Genomic DNA, 23422 nt, shown 5'->3' with positions numbered 1-23422 from the left:
GAAAAGCCCTGCAGAATGAAGTGCTTTCTCCAAGAGCCAGGTGCCCCAAAGGCTCCACGGCCTATGGCTACCACTGTTACGCATTGTTTAAGACAGCAAAATCCTGGATGGATGCGCATGTGAGTAGTTGGACTTGCAACTGGAATGTGTATTCGTGTGTGTGTGCAGGGAGGGGGATTAGACAATGGAGTTCAGGGGAGCTTCCATTTTATTGCGACATACTAGGTAGAATGATAATCACAATTTACATTACACCTGCTGTTGCTTATCTTCCTCCACTTCCTCAGTCCTAGTGTAATGCAAGCTTCTCCCAATGTTTTCTTCCTCTCATAGACGGAATGCCAGAAACGTCGCAATGGACACCTCGTGTCTATGTCCACTCAGTCTGAGGGCTACTTCGTGAGCTCCCTCATCAAGAACAGTGGGGCAGCACCCTCTCTTGTCTGGATTGGACTCCATGACAACACAGAGTTGAGATTACAGCTCCTGTTCTCGGGTAACTTTACAGCTCCATTTGCCATCTCGAGTCAGCCGATCTCCTTACTCTGCCCAATAATTAGACCATCCACCCTGAAATCCAGAGTAGTCTGGTGCTCTTCTGGAGAATGAAGCCCTGGGTCCATTTGATGTTTGTGCTGTGTGGTGTGTACTTGTCTCTAGCTGATATCAATCCCTATTTTCAAACAATAAGTACTGAAGTCTTCCTAGTTCAGTTATGTGCTGTGGCCAGTGATGGTGCCGAATAGGTTGTCAAGTGGTTGTTTCTTGATGGGTGGGTATACTGTGCACTACATAATCTACATGCCTTTGAGCCCCAGAGGTGCATGGCCTGGACTGCACCACAGGTTGTGCTAAACAATCCTTGCTACTCTCACTGGTATTGATGGCTTTGACACTTATACACTAGACCAAGTCTTTAGAGAGAATTTTTAGAGAGGAGCCCACAAAGCGCCAAACATTTCTCTTAGGCTGGGTGTAACTCAGAGATTCCAGTGAAGATGATGCCAGAGCATCCCTGGGGCAACTGACACTTAGCTGTCCGTCTGTCCTGTCTTCACAGACTCAACCCAATGCAGGTGGATGGGAGTGGAGTAATGGTGATCTGCTGAACTATCAGGCCTGGGAGAAAGGAGTCCCTACCAATTCCGGGTACTGCGGGGCCGTTCTTAGCCACACAGGTAAGAACGAGACAAGATTCTATGTGCAGATCTGTTCCACTCCTGCCATATCCCCAAAAACAAGTTTCTAAGCCTGACCTTTTAGACAGGGATGAATTTCAAAATTCATGTCTCATTTTCCCTCTCCTAGCCTCTGTCTCTCTTTTCACGGAGGCCCTTTTTCTTGGTGCAGGAGCATGGTTTACAGAAGGTGGGAGGGACTTTGGACCTGTCTGTGATGCCTCTCTCTCACACTTGCAGCTTTCAAAACTCCACTCATTTCTCCTCTCCTTGTCTCTTTAGGCTATGAAAAATGGCAAAATTTTGACTGTAGGAATGTACTGCCTTACATCTGCAAGTTCGAGAGCTAAATCCCGTCAGATATCTACAGACTGAATCCGCAGGAAGCTCCTCGAGGATATTCTTCTGGTCTTAAATACATTCTAGAAGGAAATCTCCACCCATTTTCAACCCTGGACACCCCATACCCTGTACCTCTTCCCTAGTCTCACTGATATCCTTTCTTTTTATGCTTAAAGCCTGATTTGTTAAATAATGATAATAAATACTGATATCCATATGATGTCTTTTGAGTTCTGTTCTCAGACCTTCACTGAGGAAAGACTGTGCCTGAGAGAAATCTAGTTCTTCCTTTATCCACCTTCATCCAGATCCTTAGGAACCTTCATCCAATTGTAAAGCCCCACTGAGGTGATCCAGCAACATACCCCTGCAAAGATTCTTGGCTTAAGTCCTAGATTCAAAAGTCTGACAGGCTGATTCTCACCCTGGAAACCCACTCAGGTCTGCTGTCTCTGCTCACACTGTCAGCTATACCTGGCCACTCCAGACCACTCCCCACCCCCCTTCGACTCGTAGCTCCATTCTGTTGCTCATCTTGATTTTCTCAAGTCTCTTTGCTTCCCACTTCCCAGAATGAACCTATCAATAGGAAGCAGAAACTTCTGCCTAAGCAGCCCAGAGGCACACATGATTGAGACTTGATTGGGATTCCAAGTCTGCGCTCTGCGCGACTCTCACTGGAAACTTCAGTTGTGTCCATCTGAGGACTGGACCTGCATTCAGTTCACTGACTTGCCTACATTGTTTGGTTCCCTGGTAATTTCTTTCACCACCCATGGTGCCGACCTGGGTGGACTTTGGGTCCAACTCTTGTTGCAGTCCCTTCTCCAACCTATGAGTTTGTAAAATCTTTCAGTCCTGTTTATGTAAGCGTAAAGTGCTGAGTTGATACTGCCCTGACATACCCTGTGCTGATGTTAGCACTCATGCATGTTCTGCTCTCTCTGGAGCCTGATATTTAGAGGACAATACCTCTGAACTCATGCTTTCAGTAATAATCCATTTTTTAAAAAAATAATCTATGACAAAATGAGTGTTGCTCAGTGTACCTGAGATCAATCATATGTAGTTTGATCAACCATTGGCACTAGTTTCTGTGTGATGTGAGCACAGTGCCACAGTGCTGCTGTGCTTATAGGTTCTGCGGACAACACTGCGAACCAAGGTGTGCTATGGGGACCAGCAGCATCAAGTGATACTCAGGACATGATACACATTTGTCTCCTATTTGTAGTATCTGATAGTTCAAAATGATGGCATTTATCCTCAATCCTCTGTGTGCCTTGCATTATAATTTTACCCAATCCAGTAAAAGTTGTATCTTGGAATTTTGCTTCCCAGGCAGAATAGTACAAATTCTTGTACTTTTTTGTAATGGAGATACATGTAAATGAACAAATTTTTATGAACAAGTGGACTTGTTTTATGAACAAGTCACCCTCATAGCTGCAGCCACCAGAATATGGAGGGTCCTTCCATCTATGAGTACTTAGAGAGAGAGAGAGAGAGAGAGAGAGAGAGAGAGAGAGAGAAAGCTACTTGAGTCTCAAACTGTTGGAAATAGTGAATAGTGTTTTCGTTAGTTTCTTTGGATATACTCACGAAGGAAATAACTTTGGTAGCTATCTCAGTAATGTTCAGCACCTTTAATGTGTTTCTATTTTGTACTCTGTCCAATTCAATTGATGACAAAGTAAATCATCATTTTGAAAACCATCAAACAAAATCTCAAATGCTAACAAGTCTCAACAAAATCCCAACATATAATCTCTTATTGGAAAAGCATTAATGGTTATTAACAGTTGGAATTCTTTTCAACTTAAGAATATGTTGCTATGTTGGAAGAACTGTAGAATTAGAGCCTGAACCTGAATAAGTAAAACTTACTTATTTGGTGTAGAAATCTCATGATTTGAAATAAGTACGGTATAAGAATTATTGAAATTGAGCCAAAAGGGGTTTTCCTTATGCTTCGTAAAAATTTGTTCCAAGATTTAATGCTGCTATATCTTTATCTGTTTCTATATCTACATCTATCTCTACCTATCTATATCTATATGTGTATCAATATCTCTATCTATCTATATAATGTTGTTTGGCTGGAGTGATAGCATAGCGGGTAACTTGTTTGCCTTGCACTTGGCCGACATAGCCGACCCAGGTTCGATTCCTCTGCCCCTCTCGGAGAGCCCAGCAAGCTACCGAGAGTACTCGCCCACACGGCAAAGCCTGGCAAGCTCCTCGTGACATATTCAATATGCCATAAAACAGTAACAACAAGTCTCACAATTTGTTGTGAGACCTTAGTGGTGCCCACTTGAGCAAATCAATGAACAACGGGAGGACAGTGCTACAGGACAGTGCTACATAATGTTCTTGTTGTTGTTTTGTTTGTTTGCAGCGGTATTGCACTGGATTGTTAAAATGAGGGTTGAAATAATTGTGGTGTCTAAAAAACAGGTTCAAACGGTACTGCTTTCGTTCAAAACATGAGTTTCTAGATTTATAAAATTGGTTGCACAACTTAGCCTACCAGTGTTTTATTTGATATGAGGCTTTTGGTAGCTAAAATTTCTAGAGCTAATTAGCAATCTTATGACGGGCTGATTATTACCCGTCATAAGGTTGGCAGAGCCTGGCAAGCTGCCCATGGTGTATTAGATATGCCCAAGACAGTCACAATGATCTTCATTTACCTGACCCTGAAAGAGCTCCCAATACGCCTTGGGGCTACAGGGACGAATTGAGACATTACTGGTACTCTTTCGAGCAAATCTATGAACAACAGGACGACAATGATAAAGTGATACAGTGATCCCCACAAAACAAGTCCAAGAAGATAGCGAGTTTTGAAAGACTATTATTATATTAAATTTATAATGATCATTTTCTTAAATCTTTTCACTCATCTAAATTCACAGCACTGAAGACCAGTAACGTCTCCATTGTGAGACTTATTGTTACTGTTTTTGGCATATTGAATATGCCGTGGGGAGCTTGCCAGGGTCTGCCGTGTGGGCAGAACACTCTCGGTAGCATGCCGGGCTCTCCGAGACTGAGGAAACCGAATCCCGGTCGGCCACCTGCAAAGCCAACGCCCTACCTGCTGTGCTATCTTCCCAGCCCACAACTTGCTAAAATTATCACAAACCTTGGAAAACTACATTTTATTTACTGGTGCCACTCTATCTTATGATGTAGTTCTCAACTATATATTTATGTTGCACCACCTTAATAAAACAGGTTGAACCACCAAATTTCCAATACCAAGCTAATACTGTGAGATAAATCTTGAGGCATCTATTACCACTAAGGGACTATTACAATGACAAGGTATAAAAACGTAGAAATTGATAAGTATTAAAACTTTTGTTAGATGTTTTAGAACCCAAAATAAAACTCAAATTGGAAAAACAACAGAAATTGGATTTTTGAATATATATGTATATATATATTTTTTAGAAGAAGACTTGTATTCAATTTCTGTAGTTTACTGAATTTTATGCATTAGCCATAAACTGTTTTATATTAAATTGTTTCATTGTTGCTGGAGAAAATAAGCAAGAACTCAAGAACTTTATCAAAAATGATGTTCATATCTTAAATTACATATATTACTTTAACAAAAGAAACAGTACTTTCTCAAGAAATTATTTAATATATCTCTGGGTAGCATATACATAAGATAATTCTGAAACATCTATATGCTCATTTTTATTATCCCTTATTACAAAACTTTTGAAAGATATTAAAAAACATTTTCAATATTGTTTTTTTAAGCAAGAAAACAAATTAAGAAGCGCTTCTGTGCAGGGGCCAGAGCAATAGTACAGCGGGTAGGGCATTTGCCTTGCACACGGCTGACCCGGGTTCGATCCACGGCATCCCATATGGTCCCCCAAGCACTGCCAGGAGGAATTCCTGAGTGCAGAGCCAAGAGTAACCTCGGAGCATCGCTGGGTGTGACCCAAAAAGGAAAACAGAAAAAAAAAAAAGAAAGGCGCTCTTATTTGCAATTCTGGAAGAATTTGGGAACAAAACAAAGCAATGCGTTACCCACCTAGGTATTGTCAGATAAATATTGATATAAAAAAAAATAAAATATAAATAATAAAGTAACATATAAAAACTAAGAGAAAGACTATCTTCCTAAAAAAAAAAAGGTAAGCAATACATGTGTCACTTCCCTCATCAAACAGGACGAGTATAATTTCCAGCACTTTTTTATGTTGTTTTTGAAATTTTTTTGTGACAAAATTAATGCTTGCAAAATGGGAAAGAGAATTTTGAGGGGGAGGAGAAAGGGATATGTAATTTAATTCTGAAAAAGTTTCATAGACTTCATCAGCAGATCAATCAAAATTCTGTCTTGTTGATGTTCTAGGTCATTGATAAAAATATGAAGATAATATTCTCTTTGTCTGTGACTTTTTTTTTGCTTTTGCTTTTTGGGTCACACCCAGCGATGCACAGGGGTTATTCCTGGCTCATGCACTCAGGAATTACTCCTGGCGGTGCTGGGGGGACCATATGGGATGCTGGGAATCGAACTCAGGTCGGCTGCGTGCAAGGCAAACACCCTACCCGCTGTGCTGTCGCTCCAGCCCCCCCGGCAAGCTACCGAGAGTATTCGATATGCCAAACACAGTAACAACAAAGTCTCCAATGGAGACGTTACTGGGCCCGCTCGAGCAAATCGACGATCAACGGAAGGGCCTTTACCTTTTATTCTCTTTGTCTGTATGAAACTTTAAACCCAAATACATGACATCAGACTAACCCCCACAAGTAAAAATAAGACAAATTTCAATAATTGTATGTGACCAATCTCTGGCTAACACTTCAAATTCCCAAGGGCAACCTAAATACAAGACAAACCTGGTGGCCAGAGAGAATATATAATGGTTCAGGGTCTTGCTGCGCTGACCTTAGCTTATTCCTTTGTGGTGCATCTGTTCCCCTGGGTATCTTCAGGAATGATGCCTGAGTACATGAGCACAGAGCCAGCTGTCTCCGATGAGCACTGCTTGGTAGTCTCAACAGACACACAAAAATATAAGTTTAAAGGACATTATATGAAAAGTAAAAAAAAACCTGAAGCAGTTTTGAGTTTTAATTAGTATGGATGCATCCATAAAATTAATTTGTTGTAGCAAGTTCTATGCTAAAACATATAAAAATAGAAAATTTTGGGACAAGATATGTTTCAGTTCACTCTGTTAAAATTACAATATTTTGAAAATGTAAATTTAAGGTAAAGTGTTTAAAAATTAATTTTAAAGTTGGGAAAGTAAATTTTCAATTTCCTATAAAATTCTGTTAAAATTACTCCTAAATAGAGTAGTTTCCTCCTTACAAGCATTCAATGAACAGTTTAAAAACTGTCATCCTTTGAAGGGTCACAGGATCACCCCTTGTCTACACAGGTGGTTAATGGAATGACTTTCTCTTTTTTTTTAATTGAACGACCTTGAGATAGAGTTACAAGCTTTCCAGTTTGGGTTAAGATCACACAATGATTAAACACCCAATCCTTTCACCAGTGCACATTCCCCACCACCAATCTCCCCAGTATACCCCCACCTTTCCCACCTTCCCTCTACCTCCATGGCAGACAACATTCCTCATACTTTCTCCCCTTTGGGGCATTATGCAGACACTGAGAGGTTACTTTGCTTGCTCCTTTATCTACTTTCAGCACACATCTCCCATCTCAACTGATTCCTCCAACCTTCATTTTCTTAGTGATCCTTTCTCTATTCCAGCTGCCCCCTGCTGCCCACTCCTCCCCCGCTCATGAGGCAGGCTTCCAGCTATGGAGCAATCTTCCTGTCCCTTGTATCAACTGTCCTTGGGTGTTAGTCTCGTGTTATGTTATTCTATACTCCACAAATGGTGCAGTCATTCTATGTCTCTCCCTCTCTTTCTGACTCATTTCACCTAGCATGATACTCTCCATGTCTATACACATAGAAGCAAATTTCATGACTTCATCTCTCGTTACAGCTGCATAGTATGGAATGACTTTCTTATACATAGACTGAAATTTTCCCAGTGTTCCTGGCCCTGTGGTCTATGACCACTTTGGCATAAACCAGGATGGAGCTGAGAAGTCAAGGTCTAAGTAAAGGAGAAACTGTATAAGTGCTTTATTTTTCAATATTACTAATGTGAAAACAGTCAATATATTCAATGGCATTGATATTTTGGTATACACATTTTGCTGCTATCACATTTTGAAATTCATTTCTTATGTCAGATGGAGTAGATGCAGTCTTCCCCCCTTCGCCAGATGGAATCCCGGTGACCGTGTGCTTCCACAAGCATGGCTCCGGTGTGTGGGCACCAGTGCAATTCTCCGGAACCGGATGGGGCCACTGGGCCTGGCAGTTCCATCTTTTAGAGCCTAATGGACAGCCCATTATGAAAATGCGGTGATGAGGCACACGGGGCCTCATGGGATGGGGGGTGAACCAGCTCGCTCCTCGCCCTGACAAGGTCCCGAATTGCCACCCACTAATGCCTCTTCGGATCCTAACGACCAAGATCCCAGAGGCACACAGCCCAATCTCAGAAAGCAGCGTCTTTTGGCAGTAATCCCCATAGACTTATTACCAAAATATCAGAAATCCCAAACCACGTGGCCACAATAGCGGCCGTGCGACATCATATGCTCTTCATAATCAGCAACAGAAAACAAATTATCTAATGATGTCTTTTTGGCAGGTCTGAATGTTGGGGAAAATTCCAAATAATAATGGTGGGTCTTTTGTCATAATATTGAATGTGATCAACATAGAGAGAGATTAAAGTGTAAATCTGCCACATAGGCAGGGGGAGGGGAGGGAGGGGGCCGCACTGGGGTTCTTGGTGGTGGAAGATGTGCACTGGTGAAGGGATGGGTGTTTGGTCATTGTATGACCGACCGACACTTAAACTGAAAGGCTTTGTGACTGTTCTCACCGTGATTCGATAAATAATTTAAAAAAAAATAATCTGCTTTTATAGCCACGTAGTCTTGAACCTGAGCTTATCAGTTAATAAATAAGCGGAAAAATTATTCACTCCTTGAATTTAACTTTATATCTTTATAAATAAAGATAAGAAAACAGCTATATCATTTACAATGGGAATTGATTGCTACAGTGTATGGAACGTACTTCACACAGCACCTGACTGAATGAATAGATTTTCAATAAGATTACTAGCCAGTATTCATTATTATTATTATTATTATTATTATTATTATTATTATTTTTATCCTACAGATTTGTTAAGTAAATGCATCCATGACAATGTATTGGAAAGATTATTTTACTCATTCTCAGATCTTTGCTGAATTATGCACATTTTACTCACATTCATAATTCTCTCTTAAATTACCTTTTCATATCCTGTACATTGATAGCCTTTAAAGATTTTGTTGGTTAATAGAGATTGTTCCGATATCACTTGATCACTTGACATCCTGTTACTCATCGATTTGCTTGGGCGGAGCCAGTAACGTCTATATTCGTTCCCGTTGTGTGCTAGTGTAGCCCAAAGGCGTCTGCTCGCCCCAAGAACACAAAGAGCCTCAAACCGATTGTTCAGGGTCTTGACAAAGAAGTATGACCATCTCGTATGGGGGCAGCCATACATCTTTTGACATCTTGTGGAATCCAGATGGTAACAGCTCTAGTCCAGCAGTTGTCTCCAAATCGCATTACGTGTCCAGCCCATCTAATTTTTGCTGCCTTGGCAGACGAGACGGTGTCCCTGATCTTGGATGTCGAAGGAGTTTTGGTGAAATGGTATCACCCTGTCGAACCCCTCTCTTGATGTCGATGATCACTTCATTGTAGAACGCTGAGATCCTGGTAGTGAATCCGTAATACAGCTCACAGAGTATCTTGATGTATTGGGCTTGAATGCCCTGATTGGCTAGGGCTTCAATGACCGCTTCCGTCTCAACAGAATCAAAGGCCTTCTTTAGATCAATGACCGTTAGACAGAGCGGCATCTTAAACTCCCGAGAAACCTCAATGAGCTTGGTTACCCTGTGGATATGGTCGATCGTGCTGAATCCTTTTCAGAACCTGGCTTGCTCTCATGGTTGTCCTTCATCTAGTGTTCTGCCAATCCTATTCAGGATGACTCAAGTGAACAGCTTGTAGACGACAGACAACAGGCAGATCAGGTGATTATTGCCAATATTGTGGATGTCTCCCTTCTAGTCCTGGTTTTCCATTGGGAAGGAAACTTGGATTCATACAGGTAGCACGCGAAGAGCTGAGCCAGTATATTGATGAGTACTGACAGCAGATTCTTCAAGTGTTCGGGTCTGACCATGTTTGGGCTGGGGGCTGTTTTTTGTTTGTTTGTTTGTTTGTTTGTTTCTGGGGAAATGGCCTGTCGGATTTCCGAAGGAAGAATAAGGGAAATGACATATCCATTCTGTGGAATTTGGTGTCTTGACAAGTGGGCGTGGCTATCGAAGAGATGCAAGTAGAAGTCATGGGTAATCTTCTCCATTGGCGTTCTGGAAGATTTGATATGTCCATCAAGATTTCAGAGGGCAGTCATCTTGGTCTTGTAGTTTGCGAAGGATAGGTGGGCATTGCGAGTGCTTTTCCCGGATTCTGCCGCATCGGCCAGCACTGCTGCGCTCCTCTCTTTGAGGTCTTCCTTTATCGCTTCTCTGCAGTGCTTTTGGAGATCGGACGTTCACTTTTGCTTTCCTAAGGCTCGCGCCAAGCCTCCTTGGCGAATGAGCTTGAGAGTTTTCAAAGACAGGCCACTTTTTGTGACTTTCTCTCTCTTGGTGTTCTTTGCACATCATGGAGGTGCTGATCCAGTCGATCGTATTCTTTATCAATGTTCTCAAGGACTGCATCTTCTCATGTTGCAGCAATAGTGTCAAAGAGCTCATGAGTGGTGGTCGTTCTGGGAGTTTTCTCCTTAAACTTTGCATCCTTTTCTCCCCACTCCATATAGTGGAATTTACACAAAGGAGATGGTGGTCCAAACCTGTCTGGAATTTTGGGACAAGAGCGACAGTCAGGCAAAACCGTTAGCTGAATATGACATGGTTGATTTTGTTCTGGAACTGTCCATTGGGAGATGCCCCCATATCCAATGTTTAGATTCGGTCTTCTGGAACTGTGAGTTACCGTGGATGGTCTTGGTCGACATGATGAACTCAGACAGTCTTTCACCGTGTTCATTCCATTCTAGGCCACGGATTCCGATGTGGAGTTCTTCAGCTGATCTTCTCAGCTCTATCTTGGCATTAAAATCACCGACAATGATCTTGTAGAAGGTGAGGTCTTCTTTATCGAACTTCTTCAGCTCCATGTAGAACTTCTCATTTTCTTCTTCATCGTAGTTGGATGTTGGTGCATAGACAACAAAGATAGAATCTGCCAGAAGTGAGCCAAATCTATTCAAGTGTAATCATCCGATTCGGGTTGTTAGGAATTTGAATGAATCAATGCTCATGGTCAAGTTCGTGTTGACAAGGACACCGACACCACCGACACCTCTTGTGTCGTGTGTTCTGAGGAACAGTGCTTCTCCAGTGTCAAAAATGACGTGATGTGTTTTTTGCCTTCTCGTCTTGGTCAGACCTGTGATTTCGTACTTGATCTTTCATGCTTGCACCATCAGGTCCTCAACAGATTCATCTGATGCCAGTGTACATGCGTTGAAAGTATAGACAGTCAGTCGTTTTAGTTCTTCATTTTGGCAGCCTGGTTCGGCCCTGAGATTTTTATCAGCCTCTCTTTCATCTTCTTTCTTAACGCTGCCATATTGGGGACCGTTTCAGGGTCAGGGGAATGAGAACAGTTGCATTTACTGTTTTTCCCATATCGAGTATGCCACAAATAGCTTGCCAGGCTCTCCTGTGTGGGCGGGATACTCTCGGTAGCTTGCTGGACTCTCCGACAGTGGTAGAGTCTTTTAAGGTGGCCTTTAATCACCATTGCAGGTGTTCCCATGGTTCAAACCATATTTGGACCCCATCAAATATGGTGCGGTAATCTTGGAAGATGGGTATTTTCTTATGATGTGTTGCATCATGTTTCAATGTAAGTTGTTATAAATATAAAATCAACATTTTTGTGCACATATTTTTCTAAATGTTTAGTGTGAAAATTATATTTTTATCAGTAAGACTTACTTGTTAAAGAGTGCAAAGGATCAGACGAACTTTTCAAGAAGAGAACCCTTGCGACCCACGAATGGCTCCACTGGCTTCTGAATGGCCATGATCCCAGAGGCATACAAACCAATCTCAGAATGCAGCTGCTTTTGACAGAAATACATCTGGACTGAGCATTAAACCACGACGTTGTGCCACTCCGGGTGGGGAGAGGCATTTGTCCCTCTCCCTTTTCCCCCTGGCGGCACGGTGGCTGCCACCTTTCAGGGTCTACTGGACAGAGCGTTTTGAGCCTGCAGTGACACGGCACGCGGGGCCTCATTGAATGGGGGGGTGGAACCGTCCCATCTCCCTGTCCTGACGAGGCCCCAAGTTGACACCCATAAGTGGCTCCTCTGGCTCCAGAACGGACATGAACCCAGAGGCACACAAACCAATCTCGGAACCCAGCGACTTATAGCAGAAATCCCTCCAGGCTTATGACTAGAACCTCAGAAATCCAAAATCACACAAAGCAGCCCCACGACATCATATACTCTTCATAATCAGTAACAGAAAACAAATTATCTAAAGATGTCTGGTCAGCAGTTCTGATTGTTGGGGAAAAATCCAAAGAATAATGGTGGGTCTTTTGTAGAAATATTGAATGTGATCAGAGTGTAGAGAGTAAAAAGTGGAAATCATCTCCCACACAGGCAGGGGGAGGGGTGTATGGTCATTGCATGATCAAGACTTAAACTGGAAAGCTTTGTAACTGTTCTCACGGTGATTCAATAAAATAAACAAATAAATAAATAAATATGTGAATAAATAAATAAATATTTAATAAATAAATAAAACTTAAAAACAGAAAAGAGCACTTTACTCAGTCGTGTATTATTCCCATCAATTGAGATACGATTTAACTGCAAAAATAGAACGACGACACAATAAAGTTACTTATAATCTTATCATTATTACTCTCGAGAACTCATGTTTTTCCCATTATTGTCTGTTATTTGCCTCAAATATGATGACTAGAGCCATACTTGGTGTCTATTTATGATAACCATTATATGATCGGCCTGTATCTGTTCTAATTTTTGTAGGCACAGAAAACTAAGGATAACTGCCAACCTAGATATAAGGAGCAAAAATCATGCAAAACTGAGAAAACAGTGAAAGAGACACAAAAAAGTAAAAGAAGGAAAGGTTTGATAGAAAAGCTTACTAGTTTCCTCCTGGGCCCTGATCCTTCCTGTAATTCTTACTACGAAGAAAGAAGAATCAGACAGTCCATAAAAATAAATGCCAAGTTATATGAATGAACCCACCATACTTGAACTTGGCCTAATGAGCTCAAAATTAAATAAGTATATTAGATTTTCTTTACGTCTTGCTGGAGAGACATTGAAAAAGGGACAAGTAAAAAGTTTCTTATAGTGCTTGGAATGTTATCCTTTATAGATTTCCTTTTATTCAAAATTATAATTTCCCAACCAGTTCTAAGGCATGGAGTCTACAATTATTCAGAGCTGAGATGTCTTGCCCTGGGGGAAATGAAAACACATTTAAAAGTGCTTTCACGCTCAAGAACTGTTTACTCCGTAATAGTAGTTCACTCTCCTAATGTCATCCTGGATCCAGATATTTTGACACTTCAAAACTTCAATAGACATCTTTGAAATGGGCCATAATATTAGGGTTTAATTTTAATGGAGATGTTTAAAAATATCATTTTAGTTCCCATCTCAAATTATGCTTATATGTCACTTAACAGATAATAATCAAGTAAATGATCACCGCATAGCTACATGTCTAATATATACCCCTTGTTGCTGAAAAGTGTGAAAGTTCTAAACGACTAAGCTACAAATGAATGTCTTGTCATACTTAATATTTTTTATTTAATTAAGCTCAACCTGAAAGCTATCACTCAGATGATTGGTAATATTTTCAGCTGTTAATTGTATTTTATCAGTATCCTGCATTAATTTTCTTTTTTTTTTAATTTTAACGAGTCGTCGTGAGATACAGTTACAGACTTACAAATTTTCGTGATTACATTTCAATCCAACAATGTTCTAGTGTCCATTCCTCCAGCAGTGCCCACTCTACACCACCGACGTTCCCACTGTTCCTCCTGCCACCCCCATCTCTTCCTACCCCCTGCCTCTGTGGCAGACACATTCCCTCTTTCTATCTCTTTCCTTTGAGGTGTTAAGGTTTGCAACAGAGGCAACTAGCAGCCATCATGTTTGGTACATAGCCTACTTTCAGCATGCATCTACCATCCAGAATGATCTCTTCAACCATCATTTGCTTAACGGTCTCTTCTCCATCCCACCTTCCCTTTTTCCCAAGCTCATGAGATCGGCTTCCAAGCCGTGGGAACACCCTCCTGGCCTTTATCTCTACTATCATTACGTGTTATTCTCATAGTATGTTATATTATGTTATATTCCACAAATTGGTGCAGTCATTCTCTGTTGCATTAATTTTCTAGGACTATGAAGACATGATATCATGTCCCTTCAACTAGTATTTTTCCCAGTTTGTAGAAATTGCCTACTACTCCATGAGAAAGGACTCACCCTTTAACACCGACATGAAAATATACATACCTATTTCCTTAATCAAAACACTTGAACATCTCTAGTATTGCATTTCCTAATGCATTTTTATTCTTTGGTGTTCATTCTAGTTCGATACTACTAGTAAACTAGCTAAACTTCCATAACCGACATGATAAAAACAGTTATGTTTCATATCCCTATGATAACATCGATCCTGCCAGCCAATGACTGTTGATATAGATTCCAAATCCCATTTAGAATTTTGCTCTTAAGATAATATACACCAAATATTGTTAATATTTTCCCTGGATAACAGATTCAGAGACTCTTGTTTTCACGGTGGTGTTGATGCAGGTAATTATGGTACGATCTTAGTAAATAGCAATCTATACTAGTTGTGAAATATAAGATTGTGATTTGGTATAATTTGAATTGCGATTGATAGGGAAAATCCATTCAACTGATCCCAGCGAGAACTTTAGAGTTGGAAAGTATCTCAAGAGACTTCATGGACTAAGGCGCTTCACAAGACCCCATATTGAGCTATTTGTGTACAAAAGTTTCGAGGGCAGTGTGTTCTTTAGTGAGTAAATTTTTTCACATATATGCTATTCCTAAGGAGAGACTCAGACAGGAGCCATCAAAAACTAATATTACAGGAAAAATGAAGAAAACAGTTCTTCAGTCCGAAGAATAACACGCGTGGTCTATAAAAATGTTCACTACAATACTTTAATAATCACTGTATTACTGTCATCCTGTTGTTCATCGGGTTACTCAAGCGGGTGCCAGAAATGTCTCCTTTTGTCCCAGCCCTGAGATTTTAGCAGCTTCTCCTTGCTCGTCTTTCCCAATGCTGGCATATTGGAGGCTCTTTCAGGGTCAGGCGAATGAGACCCATTATTATTACTGTTTTTGGCATATGGAATATGCCACGGGTAGCTTGCCAGGCTCTGCTGTGCGGGCAGGATACTCATGGTAACTTTCAGGCTCTCCGAGAAGCATATATTTTAATAAATATACATGTATATATTTATAAATATATATTTATAAATACATAATATATATATATCCCTCTATGATTTGTTGTCTACTGTCTGAACCCCATCGAATATGGTGTGGTAATCATGAAAAATATGTAGGGAGTATCTTTATGGTGTGCTAATAATATTAATGAGAAAATAAAGATAAAGATAGAGTTGATGGATTTCTAGTAGGATATTTAGGAGATGTTAGTTCTGTTCTTCCGAACAAGAACATCCTAAATTTTTCTTCTCTTCTTGTTAATATGGATGCACAGAACTAAATGTGACCTTGTCATAGAGAAGAGGAAAATCTTAGTAGTTTTACACAAATAGTTGTACTAAAATACCGGTGGCTACAACTCAACGATTAATTTAAAAGAAAACTGACTTAAGTGTTAATTGTGTTTCTTCTCATTAGGGGGATGGTAAGTATGCACAGACACGTTTATAAAGCAGTGAATTTAAGCTGATCAATATTATGAGCAATGTATCATAACTCATTGAATGAATCTTGTAGAATAAGGAAGGAGTGTTCCTTCTGAATTTGAAAGATAAAACTCAGGTCAGCTTAAATTGTTTAATCTTTATTGTATAACTTACAGAAGGAAAAAGCAAGAAAGAAATTGAGGTGTGAAGGAAGAAGGTGAGACAGTGAAGTAATGGAGGAACATGCGTTAGGGATATCTGATCTGCCAGTGACGTGGGAGAGAGGTATAGCCATAATTCCAAAGAAGAGATTTAGCAACTGAAATCAGCCAACATGAAATCTCAACTAAAACCACTGAACTTTAAGACATAGCTGTCAAGGGGGCAGGTGGCAGGGCAGGGGTGAGGAAGCGGGGGGAGGAAGTGTGGGATCACTAGAGGTGGGAAGTAGATACTCGTGGTGGGATTGGTATTGGAGTATTGTAGCCTGAGACTCCACTATGAATCACTTTGTTACTCGTGGCTCTTTAATTCCAAAATGAAACTTAAAATCTGTTATCAGAAGAGACCAGAGCATAGAACAGCAGACGGTGAGGGGGGTGGGGCAGCACCCACCCAAACAAAACCCCAGTAGCCGCTCACTCCCTTACTCCAAAATTGCTACCAATTCTCTGGTTGGACTCCCTCATCTTGGGCTGAGCCTCATAGAGAAATTAACCCGTCCAAAACAGAGGTACACAGGTCCCTGTGACTGAAATCTCCAGGTTTTCTCACAGTTTTCTCCCCTGCCCCACCACCTCCTCTACTTTCAGAAGCCCTGAAAGCTGCCACCCCGTTAAAATTTTTTTATTAGTGAAACACCATGAGGTACAGTTGTAGATTTACAAGTTTTTGTGCTTGGGTTTCGATTATACAATGATCAAGTACCCATCCCTCCACCAGTGCCCATTTTCCACCACCATGGATAATATCCCTCCCACCCCCATCCCCCCCACCCCACCCTGCCTCTGTGGCAGGGCATTCCCTTTTGTTCTCTCTCTCCTTTTGGGCGTTGTGGTCTGCAAAAGAGGCATTGAGAGGCAAACATGTTCAGTCCATAGTCTACTTTTGCACTGCCCAATCAAAAAGTGTAGATTTCCTTGAGCTCACAGACTCATTCACAGCCATGCAACATCTCCAAACTCTACAGCACTGATAATCCAGTAGCAGCATACCAAGTTGAACGGGATGCAATGTAGAAGACAACCAGTCTTGATAAGGAAAACATGAACCCAGAAAGGTCAACTTGTAACAGCATTTTAGTAATTCCTTCTACATGAACTTGATGTCTCCAAGGTGAGATACATCTTAGACAAATTTTCTTCTAAAGATGCACGTACTTTTATCATTCCGTTAGCACATTAACGGTGACAAGCAATATAAAATGTTATTGTGGGCCCGGTATGGGAGCAGGCTCAGGGGTTGTAGGGAAACTGGGGAGAACGGTGGAGGGAAGGTGACAGTGAAGTGGGATTGGTTTTGGACATTGGAGCTAAAATAAATGATCCCAAACTTCTTTGTAAACCACAGCGCTTACCTCAAGTGTAGGGGGAAAAGAACTTACAAATATTTTATAGAAGAAATTTTAACTCAATTAAAAGATATGCAGGCAGTCTAAAGAGTTGAAGAAATAGATGCACATCACATGTCAGATAAAATGCTAAAATCAAAGCTTTAAAAAGATCTCATAAATCTCAACGATTTGCTCGAGTGGGCCTCCATTGGAGACTTTGTTGTTACTGTGTCTGGCATACCGAATACTCTCGGTAGCTTGCCGGGCTCTCAGAGAGGGAAGAAATCTGTAACTGGCTGTGATCAATTAATTGTAAACACCACTGCACTGGAGTGATAGCACAGTGGGTAGGGCGTTTGCCTTGCACGTAGTCGACCTGGGTTCGATTCCCAGCATCCCATATGGTCCCCCAAGCACCGCCAGGAGTGATTCATGAGTGCAGAGTCAGGAGTGACCCTGAGCATCGCCAGGTGTGATCCACAAATCAAAAATTAAATAAATCTCAACAGCAAATAAAAATCCTAAAAAATCACTGAAACTTGGGAGAGAAAGCGAAGTAATATGCCCCAAAGAGAGCATGTGAACACTAGGTAATGTGAAAAAGTGCTAGCTATCTCTTACTTCCTGGAAAACAAAAATGACAATGAGATATTATCTGATTCCAGTGAGATTGGTATATATTAAAAAGATGGAAGATAGTGTTGGCAGGGATGTTGTGGAAAATGAGCTCTCTTGCACTCTTGGTGAAAACATTCTCTAGTATATTCTCAAAGGTGAACAATTTGGAAGTTTCCCAAAAAAAGAAAAAAGGAAAAAGAAAAGAAAATCATTAGCCTCCAACTTCTTGTGCCTCTCTCTGAGCAATAGGCCCCATATGCAACAGAGGCCTGCCTACAGGAAGATTCTCTTTGTCTCAGGTTGGATCTTTCTTGGAAGATTCCAGAACAAATATCTTGGCCCCAAAACAGTACAGTGGTAAAGAGCAACAAAGTGGTTCTACAATGTATAAAAACTTTGCCGGGGATTGAAAATCAATTCCTATTTTTTGGGGGGAGCGCGAAGTGGGTTCTGTAGGAAGTCAGAAAAACAGAGAAACCTAGATATTTCTCAAAAACAATTCTTCCTCGCTGATGGGTCTAAGACCAGAATACAATTTTCAATGAAAATGCATATTGCAATTCGCTGATAATTTAGGCGCTGAAAATAAAAAATGGCTTGAAGTGAGACTGGGGAGGAGAGAGATTGAAGTAGAGTTCATGTATGAAGACTGGGTGGAGTATATTTACTTCCAGGGTAGATACTTATAATACTTATATTAAACTTATAGTATCCACACATAAAGCGGAATACTATATTCAGCCTGTATTCTTCCAACCTGATCTAATTCTCAAACTTTCAGATATAGGATGAGGTCATTTTATAGTCACAATTCTTTCCGTTTTTACAACCTAGAGAAATAAAAGAAATGAAGTGAATGGGAAGAGTGAAAGAAAAAATGGACCTGTGTTTTACAAACGTTGGGTTGGGTGGTCTGAGGCACTGAGACAAGGAAGGCGAGAGAAATTGTTGTTCACGGAGGATCACAAGGCTCACTCATATCTTGTGACCAACAGCAGCCTTCTCAGCCTCCTTGTATTTGCCGGCTTATTATAATCATGTCCAATGAAACGCAACAGCTAGGAAGAATCAAACCAAAGAACCGCAGGTAAAGGAAACATTATCAGTTACAGGAAGGACAACATGGTCAGTTACACTCTCCACATGCCCAACACTAAGCTCCACAAGTCACCACTTCCTCACACCCGGGGTCTGTGATAAACAGTAGAGGATGTTAAAATCTAAATTTGAGCTAGGTTTAATATGTGAGAAGAGGAATCTGCTGCTTTGTGCTACGGCCACTTGCTGAGCACGAAGGGTCAGTTTTGGCCTTTTCCATCTCAGTCAGACTCTCAAGCTTAGGTTCGACCACTCAATGCAATGTGCTTTTCTGATTCTGCTTCGTGCTTGCAGGGCAGCGTCCAAGGACTCATCTTCATGATCTAGTTGGGCACCAACAGACCTGATGGAGAAGCTTTCCAGATATGTCAAAGTCTCTCCCTCCTTTCCATCCGTATCCTGCGTTAGGAAAAAGAGACTCGGGGAAAGGAGAATAGAGAGTGGGTTGGAGTAGGTTAACTAACATGACTTTCCCTCCTCATCTTGAAATCCAAAAGTTCAGGCTCGGAGATTGGAGGTAAGTTGATGGGAAAGAACCTGATGTAGCAGCTGCTCTGATAAAGACTCTCGCTGCAGACTAATCTAGCCAGGACATTGTCTTCCCGGGTAACACAGTTCAGCACATCATGGTTAATTCACTCCTACCCACCTTGATTGGGTTGGAAGCTCTGTAGCATAAGATATGAAGTGGTCACAAAGAAGTTCAGTTGCTACTGGGATACTCTGATTCGTGGAGATAGCTCTTTCTTCTGCAAAACTTGACCGGGCATAGAAAATTTTAAAGGAGTGGTGGGGTGAAAAGAATAATGGGAGCTGGCATGGAAAAGATACCCAGGGGATATGCATGAATCTAGTACTTGGAAGAGTGAGCTATGATAACCCCTCACAGTAAATAGCACGTTCAGCATGCTTTCAACATGACCTAAAACCTCTAATGAGGGTCCACCAACTATACTATGTAACCTTGTTTCTGTCATAAAGTCCAAAATGCTCTTGTGGATCTGAGTATTCCATGACCGTGCGGGGGATGGAAGGGGAGTGGTGGATGTGAGCACACTTACTTTTCACTTGGGATTGTGTTAGGGTCGAGATGCTCACCGCCCGTGAAGGAAGACTCCAAGAGACTTTCTCATGCAACAGGCACAGGGTTTATTGTCCAACATACTGGGGCTTACTGCATGTCCCGAAAACAGGACAGAGGCAGAGAGCCCCGAGCCAAAGAACAGTGGGTTTTTATAATCAAGAATAAAGGAATCTTACAGTACAGCAATCTGCAGCTTTACTAAGAACAGAACGACACTTGCACAAGATTAACTCCTTCTGAACATCTGAGCACATGTCCCCATATCAGGCCCAACCACAAGGTCCTAGCAGGGGGTAGGTGGGAGCTGCATTATAACTCTTTCCAGCCAGCTTTTACAACTCTAGCTTTCACAGCCTTTACAGTTTTCTGGTTAACTCTTTCCTACCACTTAACTCTTTCATGACTATTTGCCCAGGCGGCCCTTACATTTCTATCTCTGGCCTTACAATTGGAGCACTAGGCAGGAGAGCAGCACCCAAGCAACAATGGGAACAGCCACAGGATGCTGCATCTGACATGACTAGAGGAGATTGTCAGGGGCAGGGATGGAAGTGCTCAGGCAGGCGGCAAGCACAGGGTCCACCACCCTTTTCCTTTTGTCTGATCCCCAGGAAGAAGTGGACCTGACTGACATACCTCTCTGTCTGGTGACTGAACAGGTTTGATTCTCTGATACTCGACCCCTTCCACCTCTTAGGCGGAACATGACTGAGTCTGAGAGTGTTTTGTGTCTCCTTAGGAAAGACATTCTTCTGCGCCCTCCCTCCGGTACCTGAGACGCAGACATGTTTGGAAATGCATCTTGTCTCAGCTCCCATTTACCTTCCTTGCTGGGATCTGTGATATTCTGTCAGGTCAGGAACGGCCAGCCTTGTAGAGGACATTCTAAGGGAAGCACACTGAAAAGTATAATACAAAAATGGGGCCCGGAAAGGACTGCTAGGAAAGAGTAGGAGGGATTCTGGGAGATTCCTTGAATAGCTGCAGCAAAGAATGGGAAATGTCGAAGATGTGATCTCTTTCTAGTAGCAGATTAACTTCTTTCCAGGGCAACAACCAACCCGAGCTTTCCCCACAGTTTAGCTTTCTGAAAAACTAAGGAGAATGGAATTTGACATGTTCTGTGAAATACAATCTTAGTGCTTTAGACCCTCCTTCTGTAATTTGTGTTACTTTAAGTCCACCCCATCATTCCCCACACCACGTTCCCTGCAACCGGGCACTCTTGGTCTGTAACCCAGTGACCACAGTTTACTACCATTAATATCATCCTTAAACTTGAGTTGTTTCTCTAGATGAGAGATTATGCTGTATTTGTTTTTCTGCGCCTAATTTATTTGTCACACGAAGAAGTCCTCCAATCCCATCCTAGTTGTTATGCACTTCATAACTCCATAACTATTTTTCACGTGTCTGCATAATATTCAATTGTGTATGTATTTTTATCCATTTTATTATACTAGACATTTTAATTTATCCATATTCATATTGAATATGAATATACTTATATGTATATCTTTCTAAGATTATTTTTTTGTTTGGGTGGTGGTTGGATAGAAGTGTGATAGCTGGGTCACATGAGAGCTCCAACTTATTTTTATGAGAACTATACATTTCATTTTCTAAAAAGGCACTAGTAGACAACATTCTCACTAATATTGAATAACTGTTTCATTTTTGCCACCCCTGTTTCCAGGAAATATTTCCATTGTCATATATATATATATATATATATATATATATATATATATATGCTCCTGGACATATATCACGATCATCCTGTTGTTCATCGATTGCCTCGAGCAGGTACCAGTAACGTCTCCTTCTCCCTAGCCCTGAGATTTTAAAAGAGCCATATTCAATGCTCTTTTAGAGTTAGGAGAATGAGACCCATCATTGTTACTGGTATTTGGCATATTGGGTACGCCACGGGGAGTTTGCCAGACTCTGCCATGTGGGCAGATTACATTCGGTAGCCTGCTAGTTTGTACAAAGTAAGAATGAGATAATAAGATGTCCGGGAGCTTCCAGGAGCTAGGTTTTATAGTCTCTGGGTCATGGCCGTTGATGGGACCAACCTGGCGCTGGCAGCAGCTGGTAGGTGTGACGCCAACTTACTGGAAGATGGGGGATCTGGGTGGAGAAGGCCCAGCCCCGATCCGAGCAGGCTTTGAGATCTCAGCCCCGGGACCCGCATGCCTGGTTCCTCTGCCGGTTCCTTCATGCATGAGGCTTGTCCGGACGAGTGGAGAGTGATCGCAGCGTGACTGTGGCTGGTTCTGGAGGTCTCCGGCTGCTGAAGCTCTGCTCGGTGGGGGGGGGGGGGGGATTCAATCCACCCCCTCCGAGGGGCCCTGGTGAGGACAGCCAGGTACAGGGACAGGAGACTCTGGACATATATCTATATATGAACATATATACATGTATCTTTCTATATGTATAAATGTGTGTATATAAACATATTTGTGTGTATTTGATTGTGGTTCCCTGACACTAAATGACGGTTATCACCTTTTTATATTCTTATTGCCTATCAAGTTATGTCTCCATGTTAGAAGAGTTACTTAATTTCTTCTCCCCAATTTTTGATAGGGGTATTGTAGTTTTCTGTTACTTAACTTTATTAATGTTTTATAAATATGGGATGTTAGTGCTTTATCTAATGTATTATATTCAAACAACTTCTTCCAGTGTTTTTATTTCAGCCCGCTTTCCTTTTGCCATGCAATAAGTTTTATACTTTTCATATTCCCACCTGCTTACTTTTGCTTTTGCTATGGTTTCTAGTGCAATTAAATCATTGAAAACATGCCTGGAATCCAAAGCCTGGACATATCTGTCTATATTTGCTTTAACATAATTTATGGTATCTGGTTTAATCTCATCCTTGATCTACTTTGAACTTTTATGGATCCATATTGATTTTTATTGATAGTGGGTATTCAGTTTTAAAACAATATTCTTTTCTGTTCAATTTTGTTTGTGGGACACCGTTCATATTCTACAGAGTTTAATGCAAGCTTTACACTCAGGGGTCACTGCTGTCAGTGCATGTGGGAACATATATGGTTTATGGAAAAGAAGTAGGCTCTGCAGCTTGCAAGACAAGTGCCTGTTTTCCTATACTCTCTTCCCCCCAACATCACTTGACAAAACAGCATTCCTTGCTCCACCAATGTAACTAGCACCTTTGTGAAATATTTATCTGAGGTCTAAATCTGGTTCTAAATTGCAAACACTTTGATATGACAACCAGCACCATGCAGTTTGATTACTATAGTAGTGTCGTATAAATAAAATTAGGAAATGTAATACAGCTGAACTTCTCTTCCTCAGGATAATCTTGGCTACTTATGTGGTGGGAAGCTTCCATATGAAATATATGATGTACAACCTGGTA

The 23422-nt window shown here is 41.3% G+C and overlaps 1 protein-coding gene across 1 annotated transcript in view; it reads left to right on the top strand.

Moving 5' to 3' along the window:
- Window positions 1–23422, top strand: part of LOC130046065 (regenerating islet-derived protein 3-gamma-like) — a 36770-nt gene that overhangs the window by 367 nt on the left and 12981 nt on the right. The window lies entirely within an intron of this gene.

The sequence above is a fragment of the Sorex fumeus genome, unplaced genomic scaffold (assembly GCF_029834395.1).
Source record: "Sorex fumeus unplaced genomic scaffold, SorFum_2.1 ptg000131l, whole genome shotgun sequence".
Taxonomy (NCBI): Eukaryota; Metazoa; Chordata; class Mammalia; order Eulipotyphla; family Soricidae; genus Sorex; species Sorex fumeus.
The sequence above is the reverse complement of the archived record's forward strand: the minus strand, read 5'-3'. Positions and strand labels throughout refer to the sequence as shown.